Genomic DNA, 18,470 nt, shown 5'->3' with positions numbered 1-18,470 from the left:
GAAAATTAATATTACCAACATATCCTAATCGATTGAAATCCAAAAATATGAGGAATTAGAAATTTGTTTAGTACCTTTTCCCTGGAGAACAGCAGTTTTCTTGGTGGGGGTAGGGGGACTGTGTATACATGCTCCTATGGGTGTGTGGAGGCCAGGGGCCAACACTGGGTGTCTTTAGCAATTGATCTCCATGTGATATTTTGAGACAGGGTCTCTTACTAAACCCAGAAGCTCTACAATTCAGATAGACTGGCTAGCCTCCTCTGAGCTGGGATTACAGGCACCCTTGACCTTGCTTGGCTTTTACATGGATTCTGGGGACCAAACTGAGATCCTCACATGGGCCCCACAGATGCTCATCTCCGAGCCAAGAACGCAGGAACTGTCAAGGTTTGGATGGAAACTGTTGGGCTTTGGATGAAAATGGCCCCCATGGGCTCACAGGAAGTGGCACTATTAGGAGGTGTGGCCTTTGTTGAAGGAAGTATGTCATTGGGGGTGGGCTTTGAGGTTCAGAAGCTCAAGCCAGGCCCAGTGTCACTTTCTCTTCCTGCTGCCTGCTAATCCTGACTTAGAACTCTCAGCTACCTCTCCAGCACCATGCCTGCCTGCATCCTGCCATGCTTCCTGCCATGATGATAATGGACCAAACTTCTGAACTGTAAACCACCCCCAATCAAATGCCTTCTTTTATAAGACTTGCTGTGGTCATGGTGTCTCTTCACAGTGATAGAAACCCTCACTAAGACAACTTCGCTGCAGCTTCATAGACCGATCACCTCTTCCAGCTCCCAGTCTTTTTGTCAAATGAGAGCTAATAGCAAGGACCTAATAACCAACGGCATCCAGAGCGCGCGCCCAGTATGCGATAGTGACCATAGCTCCCTCCCCATTTTCTACCCTGGAGGATAAATGGGTTCTAGCAGGAATTCCTATTGGGCCAGTTTGAATTCTTTTAAGCTGCTGGTCAAGTTTCTCCATGTTCAAGAAAGAAAAAGACAAAAGACAAAGGCAGGATCAGGGACTATTGCAAAGGTCTGCAATGTCACCTTGCTGGGGAGGAGGGGGACAGGAGTGGTCTGTGTTCAGATGCAGGACAGAGAAGCTGATGACCAAATGGCCTGAGTGGAAGACACACAGAGTGTGGAGAGGGAGGAGCCAGGAACCAAAAGACTACAGTGTGATTGGAGAGGCTTGTGGGCCTCACTCGGAGCAGACGGAGGAGAGGGGAGTGAGGTGGCCATAGTGACCTTGACTTAACAATGAGGAGTCTGAGAAGGCTAAGCACGGTTGTCAGCATTTGGGGGTGCCGTAAGCTATAAATCCCAGCACTAGGAGGGTTAGGCAGGAGGATCACCATGAATTCCAGTCTAGCCTGGGCTACATGGTGAAGCCTTGTCAGTCAGTGCTTGCTCTGAAAGTACAAAGACCTCAGGAACCATGTACCTACAATCTCAGTGCTGAGGATGTGGAGACAGGGGATTCCTAGGACTCTGGCCAGTCAGTTTAGCTCACTTGCTGAGCCCAGGTCAGTGACGTGCCTTGTCTCAAAACTCAGCTAGACAGTAGTAAACTGTGCTCAGCGTTGACCTCTGGCCTGCACTCGCATGCACACCACACAGGTGCACACACAGGTGTGCACCAGACACAGGTGCACACATGACACAGGTGTGCACCAGACACAGGTGCACACATGACACAGGTGCGGACCAGATACAGGTGCACACATGACATGCATGCACATCAGACACAGGTGTGCACAAAGGTGCACACCAGACACAGGTGCGCACACCTACATACAAACACTGTTGCTAAGATATCTTCCCTGGGAAAGACGTAAACAACATTTACCCCTCCTGAGGGCCCAAAGACAAACTGAGCTGCAAGCCCGTTTCAGTTCATCTGAGACGTCAATGAGTAATTAGGCTAACCGGCAGAGCACTGATGAGGTGTTACAGACAGGAGAGTGGGCAGCCTTAAAGCTACCATGCTGGAAGGTCTGAACCAGCAGGAAGGATGCTTTCCCAGCGGCTGGGTGGATGGAGTCCCTTCCCTTCCTCTCCTCTTCCCCTGACCCCCATATCCTCTAGGCCAGCGGTTCTCAACCTTCCTAATGCTGTGACCCTTTAATACAGTTCCTCATGCTGTGGTGACCCCCTCAACTATAAAACTAACTTTCGTTACTACATGAATCATAATGTGAGTATTTTTGGAGACAGGGGGGTTTGCAACTGACAGATTGAGAACTACTGCTTGAGTCTCTACCCAATACTATGTGCCATTAGGGAAAGACAACATACAACTGGTTGGGAGGGTTGCTGGATGTTCAGGTGGGAGCATGGTGACCCTGCCACCCCCCCTTCCATGCTTCCAAGGTAAAGAGCAGGCCCAGCTGTGATGATCATTGGTAAGCATGCCCAGCTGAGCTCCCAAAGGTGGTTGCAGATGGGCTCTGAGGCTAGTCCTATAGAACACTCACTTACCAGTGTTCATACACACATGGGCATGCATGCCTACATGTGTGCACATACACGTGTTTGAGCACAGACACATACACACATGCACGTATGTACAAGAGCATACACACACACACACACACACACACACACACACACACACACGATTTCAAGATGGCTGGCAGTGACCTTAACCGAGCCCATAGGCCTGTCTAACTGCACTGCTGTAAAAAGGTTCCATAAAGGTAGACTGGAAGAAAGATCTAGAAGTGTGCTGAGGAAGGGCTTGCCAGCACGTGTGGACCTAGATCCTCTGGCAAAGAAAGCCCACAGGGGTGGCAAGCAGGAGAAGGGGACTGCTAGGACACCATGAGAGCCACAAGGAGCAGAAATACCACACAGACAATGAGAGCACCCGGCCAGGCACCGGGCAGGAGCAAGGCTCAGTCAACCTGGATGCAAAGGTCACTGTGATCCGCCAAAAGCTTTTTAACACAACTGGAAGGCGTCTGTCTCCTGATGATGTGGTAGCTGTTTCTGAACATCACAGTGTAACACACAGCTCCAGTTGGTGGTGATGCTCTGTGAGCCTGTGTAAACACAGCCACACCGCCAACCCTATTAAAGTAAAGGGCAGATGGTTAAGTACGGTGTTCAGTCACTGGCAGTAGCCATGACTGACTATCATGGTACTTTGCCCTTCTCTTTTAGAGTGTTTCTGTACGTGTCTTGTTCTCCAAGTCTGTTGATCGCAGGAAGAATGTCCAGTGTCCGTGGGTACAGGCTTGCCTAAGTGCTCACAGCAGAGTGGCCTCTGGAAGCGTCCCTCAGAGCATGCCCCTGTCATTAGCAAGCTATGACCTCTGACAAGAGTCTTAGAAACATGAGGCCTAAGATTTACTAACATTTACTGCCTGGGACATTCCTGTGGGGACTGGGGACTCAGTTCTGGATAGTGGAGAAGACTAACTATACTAGCCAAAGGTCTGAATGGGAGAGAGCTAGTGAGAGAGACTTTTTTCTTTTTTAAATGTTTTTATTTATTCTTTAGGAGACTTCCTTACTAAAAGAAAATTGTAGGGGCTGGAGAGATGGCTCAGTGGTTAAGAGCACTGACTGCTCTTCCAAAGGTCCTGAGTTCAAATCCCAACAACTACATAGTGGCTCGCAACCATCCGTAACGAGATCTGACGCCCTCTTCTGGTGTGTCTGAAGACAGCTACAGTGTATATAATAATAAATAAATTTTTGGGCCAGAGCCAGCAGGGGTGACCAGAACAAGCAGAAGCCCTAAATTCAATTCCCTGGAACCACATGATGGCTCACAACCATCAGTACAACTACAGTGTACATGAAATACATAAAATAAATAATAAATCTAAAAAAAAGAAAGAAAAGAAAAAGAAAATTGTCCGTTGCCAAATGGGTGGCAAATCTGTCTCACCATGAATTTTTTTAAAGCCTAACAGGAAGGGTTGGGAAGATGGCTCCATGGTTAAGAGCATTGGCTACTCTTGCAGAGGACCAAGCTTCAACTCCCAGCATGCACATAGTGGCTCCCAAACCTCTAGAACTCCAGTTCCAGGGGATTTAACGCCCTCTTCTGGTCTCTGTGGGTACTGCATGCCCGTGGTGCACAGACTACCTGCAAACGTTCATACTACACACGAAAATAAATAAACCTATTGTAAGAAGTCAAATTGGGGCTAAAAATGTACCTCAGTGGGTAGAGTACTTGCCTAGCACGTACGAAGCTCTGGGGGTCCATCCTGAGCACCCCATAAACTGGATGTGGTGGAGCATGTCTGTAATCCTAGTGTTCTGGGAGCAGGGGCAGGAACTTCGGCAATTCGAGGTCATCCTCAGCCCAGTGGTTGAGTTTGAAACCTTGGTTAGAGACCTTGTGGGAAAAGAATGTCTCCCCAGTGAGGCGCCGAAGCATGACCTCTTTCTTGGACTCTGCCTCCTCCCCTTTAGCCTCTCCAGTGGTTGGCTGGTCCTATCCTTACATTTGGGCCAGGCCGGAGGACTGGAAAGTCTGGGACAGTTCTTAAGCCCTAACCACTAAATCCCTTTCCGTTGATGCCAGTGTTCCCTCGGAGACTGGGAAGGGTCAGAGGAGGCTGAGGCCTAGCCACAGATTACTCCCTATCGGGACACTTGTAACCAAGGAACAGAACCTCTGCGGGCCGTGTATTTATAGACACTGGCTGGACCACTGGGCTCACTCCATAACAGTAAAAGGAGCAAGACTGGCTGCGGCTTGTACAAACCCAATCCCAGAGGACCCACTTACGCTCTCGTGGTGTGAGGAGTCTTTGGTGTGAATCCTTCCATTACTGTTTTCCTTCCTAAGCTGTGGAGGCTCTGCCACCTCACCCCCAAACCACTGGCTGTCTTCCAAACTTGGGGCTTCACTCAAAGTATGGAGGTCACAATGGCACTGACCCTCTACTGCTCATGACTGGCTCGTTCCTGAGCCAGACGACTATGTTTTCAAGAATCTTGATAATTTTTTTTTGTTTTGTTTTGTTTTTTTGTTTTTTTCGAGACAGGGTTTCTCTGTATAGCCCTGGCTGTCCTGGAACTCACTCTGTAGACCAGGCTGGCCTTGAACTCAGAAATCCACCTGCCTCTGCCTCCCAAGTGCTGGGATTAAAGGCGTGCGCCACCACTGCCCGGCAAGAATCTTGATAATTTTACAGTCACATACTATTATTTTAGGTTGTTAATAAAGCTTTTTTTTTTTTTTAATTATGTAGGGCTGGGGAGATGGCCCGTGAAGTAGAATACTCGATGCACACATGTCAAGTTCAGATTTCCAGAAACAAAATTTTAAAAGAAGCCCAGAGTGGGTTCCCTCCCTTCCCCCCCAGAACCTAATGTCTTACTTCATGGCAATCTCTGCCACTTATGTGACCTTGAGGAAGGAACTTGCCTTCTCTGAGCCTACTTCCCACATAAATAAAACAGAGATACATAAGGCACCCCCCGGATCCTCTTTCCTCAGCCTCTCACACCCGGGAAATTGAGGTGTGTGCCACCACAACATCGTGATCAACATGACTTCCCAAGCCATTTGGTGGTCCCCAAAAATTTCATGTACATCCACCAGCATGTTCTTAAAAAAAAAAAAAACTTGAATAAAGTAGAATTAGACAGAAAATACAGGGTTGTAGTGGCAACAAGAATCCCAAGAGTTATTTAATACAACCTGCTTTCTCATCATGGAGAACAAGAAGTCATCCCTGGTTGGCAGCTAGGATTACATCCCATGAAGTATGGAAAGTATTTTTTTATTATTTTTATTTTAGCCTCAGAAAACACTAGGCCCCCCTAGAACAGCGTTACACAACCTGTAGGCAGTGACCATGGGTGGACGGTAGGGGCGGGGAGGGGGGCATATTTCCGATGGTCTTAGGAACTGAGACACTTTTCAAAAAGTTACAGTTATGGAGTAGTAATGAAAATAGCTTTATGGCTGGGGGCTCCTGAGACCATCGGACAGACGCGCTCTTCTGGCAGTTGTAACCCTCAGGTTGAGAATCACTGCTCTAGACCCCTTGGGTGACAGACCAGGGTTAAGCAGTACCTCCTGGCTGGATGACTGCTCAACCCATCAAGTCCTTCTAGGCTGGGCTCCATTGCCAGCACCTGTGTGAAAAGCTAGGCATGGAGGTGAACACTTGTAAAGGCATTGCTATGAAGGCAGCTGCAGGAAGGGCTCTGGGGCTCCAGGCTCAGCCAGTCTGGCTGAGGCAGTGAGGGCCAAGTCAACAGAGAGACCCTGTCTCAGAAACTCAAGGTGAAGACTCCTAAAGAATACACCTAACCCTGACCTCGTGTGTGTGTGTGTGTGTGTGTGTGTGTGTGTGTGTGTGTGGACACTGTGGGCCCATGTGGGCATCAATGTACATACACAAATACATGACCTCTGTCTGGCCTCCACACACTGTGGGCCCACATGGGCATCGATGCACACATACAAATACATGTTTGTTTGTTTTTAAATAGTAGGGCTGGAGAGATGGCTCAACGGTTAAGAGCCCTGACTGCTCTTCCAAAGGTCCTGAGTTCAAATCCCAGCAACCACATGGTGGCTCACAACCATCCATAATGAGATCTGATGCCCTCTTCTGGTGTGTCTGAAGACAGCTATAGTGTATTACGCCAGAGCGAGCGGAGCTGGAGTGAGCAAGACTGGAGTGAGCAGAGGTCCTGAGTTCAATTCCAAGCAACCGCATGGTGGCTTACAACCATCATCTGCACAGCTACAGTGTACTCATATACATAAAAATAAATAAATCTTTTTTAAAAAAATAGTAAAGCAACATCTGTCTCACATCTGTCTTGGCCCTGTCAGACGTTAGTGCAGACAAGAGCTCTTTATCATCCAGCTTGGTTTTAAGTGAAGGACCTGAGTGTACAGGGATGGGCAGATTGTTCAAGGTCACCAGCAGCAGCTGGGGCTGGCACCCTGAAGCCTGAGGCTTTCTTTCCATGGCTTCATCCCACATAAGGTCTGGCAGACAGGAAGCACTCCCCATCTTCCCCCTCCTCCACACACACACACCTCCACTGGTATAGACTGAGGCCGGAGTCACAGACGGATGCTCCAAAGATGTACACGACTGGAAAAATCCAAGTTGATGTACAGTGTGTAGGAATGTTCTCATGGAGATGCAGACGTCACTGGAAACAATCATTCCTTATCGGGACACAAAGGAACCATTCATGTGAACCACGCTGCTGGAAGGAGGCGGGAGACCTTCCTGTAGACCTAGAGTGGGAAGGCTGCAGAGGCCACCTGGGGCAAGCACAGGCAGCTGGCATGGCAGAGACGGCCATCGAGGTCTCCTCTGGATTAGGGACAGATGCTGGCTCTGAGCAAGATGCTGCAAAGGCCCTTGTCCATCTGGAGGGCTCTCCTGGAGTAGCTGCAACATGAGGCCACAGACTTAGTGGCCACTTAAAATATCCAAGGTGTCAGAAAGAGTTGGTCTCCCTGAGAGGCTATGGGCATGGTTCTCTGACTTCCTGAGAGTCTAGAAGCAGCTAGTGGCCCCTACCTCCAGTGTTCCCACTTTTTTTTTTTTTTTTTGAGGCTGGGTCTCATGTAGTCCAGGCTAGTCCCAAACTGCTAAGGATGACCTTGAACTCCAGATCCTCCTGCCTCGACCTCCCCATGTAGGATTATAGGTGAGCCTCACCAGGCTCCATCTCTCCTACTTGCAGCCTTTGATGTTCTCCAAGCACCGACACAGCAGTGAGACCCTGGAGGGGACAGACTCCACGAATCCACAGTTTCTCTTTTCCTGATCCCAACTACTAGGGGTCAAGGTACATGACCCAAAATTAGTCAGTAGAAGATTCCAGAAGTTGAATTTTCCTAAGCTTTTTTTTTTTTTAAGATTTATTTATTTATTATATGTAAGTACACTGTAGCTGTCTTCAGACACCCCAGAAGAGGGCATCAGATCTCATTAGGGATGGTTTGAACTCGGGACCTTCGGAAGAGCAGTCAGTGCTCTTAACCGCTGAGCTATCTCTCCAGCCCAGGTTTGTTTTAAAATGATTGTTACATATATTTTTGTGTGCAGAGGTCAGAGGGCAACTTGTGGAACTGTGTTCTCACCTTACACCACAAGGAATCTAGGGATTGAACCCAGGTCACCAGGCTTGGCTGCAAGCGCCTTTACTCACTGAGCCATCTTACTGGTACTAGCCCTGTGTGATGGTACAGACCTGCGGTCCTAGGACTCTGGAGGCTAAGGCAGGAAGCCTATGGGAGGCTAGCCTGGGCTACACAGTGAGACCCCCTGCCTCAAAACAAACCAACACAACTAAGTCAATGTTGAGTGTGTGTGGTATGGTCCTGACAAAGGCTGTCAACTTCCAAACAGCAATTGTGACTGTCATGGCTACCGCTGGAGGGCATGGATCTTGAGGTATGATTTCTGCATTGGGGTGTTGGGATTTAAGAGACCTTTTGAGGAGGTGAGCCTGAGCTGGCCCCATCAGATGACAGTACAGGAATGTGGTCAGCAGACAGTGGAGAAAGTACTGTGGAGGGCCAGGCACTGCAGGAGCCTCGTTAGCCACAAAGTGTCCAGAGTATTTATAAGGGAGCGAGGGGGTCCCAGGCTGCGAGACCACAGACGGGCCAGTGCCCTGCCAACAGGGTAGATGATAAAGGGCTCAAGAGCCGGCTTTCTGGGCTCATGTGTTCTTGAGTTTGAATCTCGAGGGTCCTGCATCCCGGGGAGCCTTGTTTTGATGTCTGTAGAGGATACGTGGGGACCACGCCCACTTCTTAACTTGTAGCAATTAGGGCCCACTATGGTTTAAGAGAGATTCGGGGTAGCATGGGAAGGACTCTGAGGGACTGGCTGAGGAGCCAGAATCAGTCGCTTCACCGTCCCTGGTATAGTCATTCTTCTACCAGCTCACCACCTTACTCACTTTCCTTCCCAGACACAGTCTCATGTAGACCAGGCTAGCCTCAAATTCACTATGTAGCTGAGAATGACTTTAATTAATCCTCCTGCCTCTCCCTTCTAAGTGTGCCACCATAGCCATATTGCTGGGAATGGAACCCCAGACTTCCTAAGTGCTAGAAGCACCCTGAGATGCAATCCCCTCCCCCACTCACCCCCAGTTTCTTCTGCTTTGTTTCGTTTTGTTTGTTTGTTTTTCAGATGGGGGGGTTCTTGTTATGTAGCCCAGGCTAGCCTCAAACTCATGATCCTCTTGCCTCAGCCTCCTGGTAGGCCTTGTGCCGCTTCATCATCTTCTCCTGCTCCTCTCTGTCATCTGGAGGTCTAAACCCCACCCACCATCTTCTCCTCTTACATTTCTGTCAGGTGTACCTGAAGAACAGGATTCTTCAATGGGGGCATAGGGGTGGGGAGACGTCAGGGGGTGTCTGCCTGCCTCTAAAGCAGCAAGTAGTTCTCAACCTGTAGGCCACGACCCCACAGAGGTCACATATCAGATATTTGCATTACAGTTCATGACAGTAGCAGTGTTAGCGTTATGAAGTAGCAATGAAAATAATGGTTATGGTTGCAGGTCACCACAGCATGAGGAACTGTGTTAAAGGGCTGCAGTGTTAGGAAGGGTGAGGACCACTGCTCTAGAGGCTGGGTGGTGGCTGAGAGTACCAGCCACGTCCTCAATACCGAAGACACACAGAAAGAAGGTGCTTGCTTCTCTCAGAGGCAGGGGTCAGAGCCTGGGCTGATTCTGGCTGTGTCACTGTGCTCACACACAGTGCGTAGCAAATGCCTTAATCTCTCAGGGTAGCAATTCCTGAGGACATTTGGGGGTACAAAGAGGACAATTTGAATTGCACTCTTTGTTGACAAAGATGGCAAATCAGACTCAGAAGGGGGAAGTGCTCTCGGTCCAAGGTCACACAGCACGCTGGTGGCCATCTGCCTCACTGGGCGGCAAGTTCCAGGCAAATTCCCGGCACAAGTTCTAAGCACAAGAGGTGCATGCACATCATTGCCCCCTTCCCAGCTTAGTTTCACGAGGGAGGAGCCAGGCCCACCCTCTGCTATTCCTGCCTGCAGCCTGTAAACAAGCCCTGGTCGGCTGCTGCATCCCGGGGTTGTTCAGCTCCTGCCTGCTGAGGCATCAGATGGCACCGGCAGACGAGCTCCCCATGCCACTGGAGCGGAGCCTCTTCCATCACTTATTTTGGAGAGGATGCAAGATGGGCCTTGAGAGGATCAGCTGTGGTCAGGGGAGGTGCTGGGGAGCCAAGCTAAACCAGAGTAGCCCCGCCCCTATTCCCCTGCCCGCAAATCAGAAGTCATCTCTCTGAAAGTAACCATTCCACAGAGTAAGGGAGGCAAATGGCCGTTCGCCTCCCTTAGTATAAAGCTTCTTTTTCGTCTTTCTTCCTTCCTTCCTTTCTTCCTTCTTTCCTTCCTTCCTTCCTTCCTCCTCTTCCTCCTCCTCCTCCTCTTCTTCTTTCTTTCTTTCTTTCTTTCTTTCTTTCTTTCTTTCTTTCTTTCTTTCTTTCTTTCTTTCTTTCTTTCTTTCTTTCTTTCTTTCTTTCTAAATGCAGCCGTTTAAAGACACTTGCAGGTGTTGGTAGAATTGGGCAAGAAGAGAAAGTTCCAGCCAAGAGAAACAAATGAAGGCAACAGCCGGGACTCAGGGGCTCCTGAAGTTCAAATGAGCCACGTTGTGCACAAGTATCTAGTTGGGGTTTTATGAACGAAAACCGGGGAGTTTTAGACCCATCTGAGTAGTACAGATGTGAACAAAGCTTCCTGTGCCGGGTAGACCTCCTAACCGGCCCAGTAGCAGCCAGCTGGCCCAGAAGACCGGACTTGGGTCAGCAAGATGGCTCCGCAGGTAAAGGCGCTTGTTGCCAAGCCTGATGATCTGAGTTCAATCCTTAGGACTCAGACACTGGAAGGTGAGCAGTGACTCTTACAAGCACACACACACACACACACACACACACACACACACACACACACACACACTAAATAAAACTTAAAATGTAATGAAAAGAAGACCCTTCCTCAACTATTTTTCGAGCCAACAGGGGGTGATATAATTAAAAAACCACCACCATCAGAAACTCTCTCCACAGCAACACTGAGGAGACCTGGAAGGACCTGGCCTGCTGGCAGCTTTCCTCCCGGGACAAAACACCAACTTTTTTTTTTGGCATGTGGGACACGTAAAACCCGAGTCAGCCCTCAGTTGCCCTCTCTGGAAAAGGAGTGTTTCTTAGACCTCACCATCCTAGTTCTAGAAGGCTGAAGAGCTCAAACAGAAAACCTCGACAGGAGCCAGGCCCAGGGGAGCACTGATGCCTTCCATCCCTGCACTCTGGAGGCTGAGGCAGAAGGATTGAAAGTTTGAGACTGGCTGAGTTATACAGTGAGATCATGCCCCCCCCCCCCAAAAAAAAGAAAGGACAGGAAGAAAGGAAGAGAGGGAGGAAGGGAAGGGGGAGGAAAGAAAGGAGGGAGGGGCAATGGAGGAAGGGAGGACAGAGGGAGGGAGGGAGGAGGGAGATCACACCGGGTACATCTCTGATGCTTCCTTTGAGCTTTGCACACGTGTGGAAGCCTGGGGCCATCAACTCTATTCCTGGATGTCACATTGGTCACTGAGAACTGATAACCTAGCCAAGGATACCAGGGAAGGGGCCAGGTGGAGCCCAGAGGGAGAGAGTCCATACCTCATTCTCAGCAGCTGCAGCCCCACACGGTCCTCCTCTCTTCTGTGGTTCTCCTCTCTTCTGTGGAGGGTTCAGTGCACATGGTCAAGGCTAATCACTTTCAAGGACATCCTGCAGGGGCTAAGCAACACCTGAGCTCTGTTTACAGATAGACAGACAGACACACACGAACGCACACACAGGCAGACAGACAGATACACAGGCACACACACACAAATGCACACACAGGCAGACAGACAGACAGACGCTAAGGAAAAACTGGGATTCCTAAGCTCACAGCCACAGCCTGAATAACTTCTGGACTTCTACAGTGCTCTGGCCTCTGCTATGGTGGCAAGTGTGAGTTGTGAAGGGCCTGGACCAGGAAGTGGTTCCCAATGCTGGAGAACCAGGGTTCCCCAGGAAGCCCTGAGATCTTCAGTGTTTGAGTCTCCTGAAATAATATTACTTATTATTCTTGGCTGAGTCACTTTCTTACTGAGTAACACTAGGGAGTCAAAGAACTTTTCCACTTTGCTCAGTTGCCTGGCCTGTGGAGATGTCAGGTGTCAGGCAGCTAGCACAAAGCAGAGGGCCCCTTAACTGCTGGGTGGGCTGGGCCTGACATCCTAGCACTACCCCAGGGAAATAACTAAAGGCTGTATGTAGTTGACGGGTGTCCCAGGTAGTAATCACCAAGTGGTGGTCAGCTTTGTAATTAGCAAACATGTAACCAGGCTTGAGAGGACCCTGAGGTAGAGCGGGGCATCAGAACAATGTGAGTTTGAGTCCCAGCTCGGCCACTTCCCAGCTGTGTGACCCTGTGGAACTGTGGAAAGCTGTGGCTATAACTTAGAACTGACCTAAGGGTGCCACGTAGTGGTCACATGACTTCAGCTAGGCTCTCTGAGCCTCAGTTTTCTTCTGTGTGAGCTAAACTGGTGTGTGTGTGCGCGTGCATGTGTGCATCTGTGGGTCTGTGTGTGTGCTTATTTTGAAGCTGGGTCTTACTAGATAGCCTAAACTGACTTTGAACTTGTGATCCTCTTGCCTCATCCTCCTGAATGCTGGGATGAGAGGAGTGTACCTCCATAGCTGGCTTCTTTCCTTCTTTCTAGCGTGTGGTCTGACACAGTCTATACCAGGCCGCCAGCTAATAGGACCACAGCATGGTGAAATCCAAGGCCAGGCATGGTTTCAGCTTCCTTCATAACCTTGATTGAGTTATGTAAAGTCTTCAAGCCTCAGTTCCTTCATCCATACAATGGGTTGAATATAACATCTCTCTCTGCCACTCAACTCAAAGGCTGATTTTGCTCCAAGGACTGACAAGTCCATGGGAGAGCTGGACAATTCAAAGGAAAGAGAATAGTGAGCTCAAGTAGTCAGCGTGTCAATAACAGATTAAAAAAATCCAGAAGGCTCTCGAGTGTGCAGACAAGCTCCCAGCCTCACTCAGAACACTCGGGGTTTGGGCATGGTGGTGCACTTGTGAGGCAGAGGCAGGAGGAACTTTGTGAGCTTGAAGTCAGCATGGTCTACAGAGTGTGAGTTCTAGGTCAGCCCAGACCTACACACTGAGATCCTGGCTCCAAACAAAAGCATCAACAAGCAAACACACACAAACAAAAAGTATAAGTTACCAGTGTGGTTATTATTTATTATTATGGTTAGCAAATTGGCAAAGACCAGCTGAGTGAGTAAGAGGGGGATATAAATTCAGATGCACTGTTACCAACCCTAGGGCACAAAATTCACCCCTGATCAAGAGTATAGGCTAAGGAGCTGGGGTATGGCTCAATAGGGAAAGTGTTTTCCTAGCGTGCATGAAGCCATGGGCTCCATCCCAGTACCTCATAAACCAGGCGTGCCTCAGGACATCTGTAATCCCAGCACTCCAGAGGTGGGGTTGGGAGGATCAGGAACTCAGGGTCATCCTCAGCAACAGAGTACCTTTTCCACCAACCTGGCTTATGGCAAACCCTGTCTGTCTGTCTGTCTGTCTGTCTGCCTGTCTGTCTGTCTATCTATCTACCTATCTATAGATATAGTAGATAGATAGATAGTAACATATATACAGTGGTGGTTTGTATATGCTCTGCCCAGGGAGTGACACTATTAGGAGGCACGACCTTGTTGGGGTAGGTGTGACCTTGTAGGAGGAAGTGTCACTGTGAGCATGGGCTTTGAGACCCTCCTCCTAGTCATTTGAGAGCCAATCTTCTCCTGTCTGCCTTTGGATCAAGATGTAGAACTCTCAGCTCCTCTAGCCCCATGTCTGCCTGCACACTGCCATGCTTCTGGCCTTGATGATAATGGACTGAACATCTGAACCTGTAGGCCAGCCCCAATTAAATGTTGTCCTTATAAGAGTTGCCATGGTCATGGTGTCACTTCACAGCAGTGGAAATTCTAAGACATACACATACATACATATATGTACATATACATATGTATGTATGAGTTACATGCTCCCACACTCCCAAGCAATAGAAGCATTTCCCTGCCCTTTCTCTCTTTGTTAACAACGCATGAAATGTGACTGTCACCTACTCCTTATGCTATCCCAGGGGAAGTGTTCACAAAGCAAAAGATGTCCTCAAAACAGCAGACTGGCCTTGGGTCTGCATCTTCCTGGGGAGGGCAGGGAACTCTTTAAACCTCAAGGAAGAGAGTTCTGAAAAAAAGAAAAAGTCAGCCTTATGGTTAACCCTCCAAGAACCACATAAGACACCAATTCTCTCTGCTGGTGCACAGGTAACTCCCCAAAACTACCATGACTTACTTCCTCCCCTTTTTTTTTCAACTAAAAATTTTGTCTTAGGGAGAAAAACAAAATTTCCCCATGGTCTGGGACGATCACAGGTCCTCAGAAGAGGGAGCATGGTTCCAGAGGGAGGGGAGAACATGAAGGGATACTGGAGAGGTACTGGGCGAGGGATGTTTGGAGATGGAGGAAGGGCAGGGTGAGGGAGCAGAACTGACCCTCAAAGTGCCCTTGTCTTAGTGCTGTGAAATTGTGTTCAGACTCTGGACCTACAGAACTGTGGGAGAGCAGGTCTGTGCTGTTTGGTCATCAGCTCAGGAATCGATGTGTGTGCCTGTCCCACTAGCAGGTCTACTTGGAAGGCATCAGCAGATAGACGCTCCTGGGCAGGGACCAGATGGAGGAGCCCGTTTCCCCACAGAAGCCTGTCTTGGCAAACAAGCACATATCCATCAACTGGGGATGGCAAATTAATCTGTGTGTGTCCACGCATGATGGGAGAAAGGAGAGACGGAAGGAAAAGGGAAGGAAGAAAATAGAAAGTGGAGCAAAAAACCAACCAACCAACCAAACAAACAAACAAACAAACAAAAAACAAAAAAACCCCCAAAGCCGAGTCAGCAGCAGCCACATGTCTCTAATTCTAGCAACTCAAGAGGAGTTCACCCTGAGTTCAAAGCCAACCTGGGCTGCATAGCCCTGCATTAAGAAAGAAAAAAGCAAAGGTTTTGCAGATTTTCAGGCCAATTGTTCTCAGGCCTTGGACCCCTAACTCCAGGCCACCAAAGGACAGGACTACAAGATCTAGCCTGGACTAGAGGTGGCAATTTCTCCATAGAGAGAGGGAACATCCTGGCTCAGGTGAGTTAGCCCTGTCCTGTTGAACACATTCGCACCTACAGGACTTCCTGCTCCCCCAGCCTTTCCCAGCGGCCTTCTGCACATTAGCTGTCTTGTGTCTAACAAGGTAGTTATGATCCTGTGACAGCTATCCAGCTCAAGTCTAACGCAGACAGGGGTCCTCATCCCCAACTGCACCTAGACACAGCAAAGTGGCACCTTCCCGAGGCCACCCCCACATCCAGCATTTAAATCAGAGATGACCCTAATAGCCCCAATTCCAGCAACACCCCCAGGTAAACAGGAAGACAAGGTCCCAGTCCTAATCCACAGAGCTGCCCCCCGGCCAGCCCCATCGGAGTTCTCAGCCCTTGGTCTTCCCTGCGAAGCCTGTCTGCTTCTTGCCAGGGGAGAATACATACCCATGAAGTATTAAATCCCACAAAGTAGGAAAGCAAAGGCAGCAAGACAAATTTCTACCATGCTGCCCACGGGCCCCAGAGCTGAGCCCAAGCTGTTTTCAAATGAATGTCACACAGGAGGGAAGGTCAGCCTTCTTCATTCAAAAAAATTGTGTCACAGGATAGAACTCGGTGAGACATCCATGATAATAAAGGACCAATTACTTCGTTAGGAAGGCTGCTGAGAACTGACTGCCAGTTTTGCAGGGGCGAACTCTGGAGGGAGGCTGACCAGACAGCTTCAAAACCTGACTGCTTTTGGTTGGTGTTGGTTTTGTTTTGTTGGTTTGTTTGTTTTTTACAAAATTATTTTATCTTTTTTTTAACATTAAATATTTTATTTATTTACATTTCAAATGCTGTCCCTTCCAGGTCTCCACCTCCACGAGCATCCCCCTCCCCCCACAGGGGTTAAGCCACCAACCAAAGAGCATACACAGGCAGGTCCATGGAACCCAACTTTGTTTAACTGGAAGTTTCCAAAGCTGCTGGGTATTTATAACCAGAGCCCCACCCAAAGCTGAGGTGAGCTAGGGACACCATCCTTTGCTTCCTTGGCATTGGGAAGGAGCCGGTTAAGGAGGTAAGGGCCATGGGCGAAAAGAATCCAGCAGATGCAAGAAACAATGGAGGTGCCTCTCCTAATCTCAAGAGTACAGAGGGCCTGGGCTGGAAGGTCAAGGTCAGAACACAACCTTGATTTGAAATTAGAGGGGCTAGGAACAGCATCCAAGCTCTGCCATTTGCAAGGCCTATCTGTGTGGCCCCATACTCAAGCATGTGGCTTTATAAAGCTTGCCTTTCTCATCTGTTCAGTGGTTTTGATAACAACCATGGAGTGGCTGTCTGATGCCACGTGGCTGCTGCTGTGGCCATGGGAAAATACAGGCATAAAGCAACCAGGAGCTCAATCTGGATACACATGCCCTGTAATCCCAACACCTGGGTCTAAGGCAGGAGGAGTGTCACATCTTTCAGGCTGTCCTGGAGTACATCGTGGAATTCCATCTCATAGGAAAAACAGACTCAGCCTAAAGGAGACATCTACATCACCCACGATGAGACTTGGGAAACACGGAGAAGAGGAAGAGGAAGAAAGAGTGTAGGAGCCATAAGAAGGGGACTCGCAGCAACTGTGATTGCCCATAGGTGATCTTCGCTAGACTGAGCCCCATCACCATCCATCACCTCTGGGGGAGGGACTCACGAGGCCCCGCCCCCTGGATGAGCTATTCTGATTTAAAGGCTGCAGGAGTCGGGGGAGGAGAGTGGGAGGCATTTCCTTCAATAGTAAGTAGCCATGCTCACGCAAGTAGCCCTAAACTTAACTGAGCAGGTCACACACACACATACGAAAACAAGATAATAAATGCGGGGGCGGGGAGGGTCTAGTGTGAAGAAGGGGTTCTGAGGAGATGACAGGGTGATGAAAGAGGATAATAGGGTGAAATTACCAAAATATATCATACACATGTAGGAAATTATCAGGTAATAAAAATTTTTTTAAAAAACCACCAGAAGGAGAGGAATTACATGCAGTACTGGGGGTGTCTGATCTAGACGTGTGTCTGAGAAACACTCAGCAAGGAAAGGCTCCTGGCAGATCCTCACTCAGCCTCTGGTCCCCGGAATCTCCAGGCGCCTGCAGCCAGATGATGCGGGCTTCCTTGAGGCCCTCCATCCTCCCTGTGATATTCACACCTCCCGTGTTTGCCTAAGTGCATGCCCCATCTCCCCAACGCCCAGGTCTCCAGTGGTGGGTGTGTGGTAGGAAGGAGGCCAGAGGGCACCGAGTGGAGCAGGTGGTACATGGTGAACGGGGCAGAAGGATCAGTCTGTGGTGAGGCCATGGTGCAAAGGTCAGTGCACACACGCACACATGTGTGGTGTGTAGTTGCTTCTTCCTGGTGGGAAGTGATTATGACCATTCAGATCACCACTGCTGTGGCTCCCTTCATGAGCTCAGGCCTGTTAGCTTTCCCTTGTGGGGCTCATGAGGCCTAGGGGGGTGGCCTGAGGTCCTCGTGAGGCCTGAGGTAACACAAGGGAGTTGATCTCTTGGGACTCCTGAGAGTGGAGTTGCCTATCCATATCTCAGGGGATTCTTGGGTGGTACCGCCTCTTGCTAGTCATCCATGCTGTGGGTACTGTGGATGCCCTCAAGTCACCCAGGATACTTTTTAGTGGTCTCTTTGAGTCACCAATACTCCTATAAGCAACCCTCAGCTTGGATGGAAACTTCTCTTTGGTCTGTCAGTGCTTGCTCTATGTAGGGCTAACAAGATGCTTCTTCATGTCTTTTCATGGCAAGTCATACAATTGTGAACATGCATGTGTATGTATGTTTGCGTACAAATGTATGTGTGCATGTGCACAACACATGTGTGTGCATGTATGTGTGTGTACATCTGTATGTACATGTATATATGCATGTGTGCTACTTTGTGTGTGCATGTGTGAGCATGTGTACATGTGAATGTGTACATGTGTGCACGTATATGCACGTATATGTGTGTATATGTGTATATATGCACATGTGTGCATGTTTGTGTGTACACATTTGTGTATATGCATATGTGTACCTACATCTGCGTGTGCATATGTGTGTGCTACCTTGTGTGTGTACATGTGTGTGCACACATGTGCTTGTGTATGTGCATATACATGTGCGTGTGTGTTTATACACATGTGTGCATGCATGTGACTGCGTATAAATGTGTTATGTGCAGTTGTGTGTACATATCTGCATGTGTGTG

Source organism: Mastomys coucha, unplaced genomic scaffold (assembly GCF_008632895.1).
Source record: "Mastomys coucha isolate ucsf_1 unplaced genomic scaffold, UCSF_Mcou_1 pScaffold22, whole genome shotgun sequence".
Classification (NCBI taxonomy): Eukaryota; Metazoa; Chordata; class Mammalia; order Rodentia; family Muridae; genus Mastomys; species Mastomys coucha.
Note: the sequence above shows the minus strand (reverse complement) of the source record.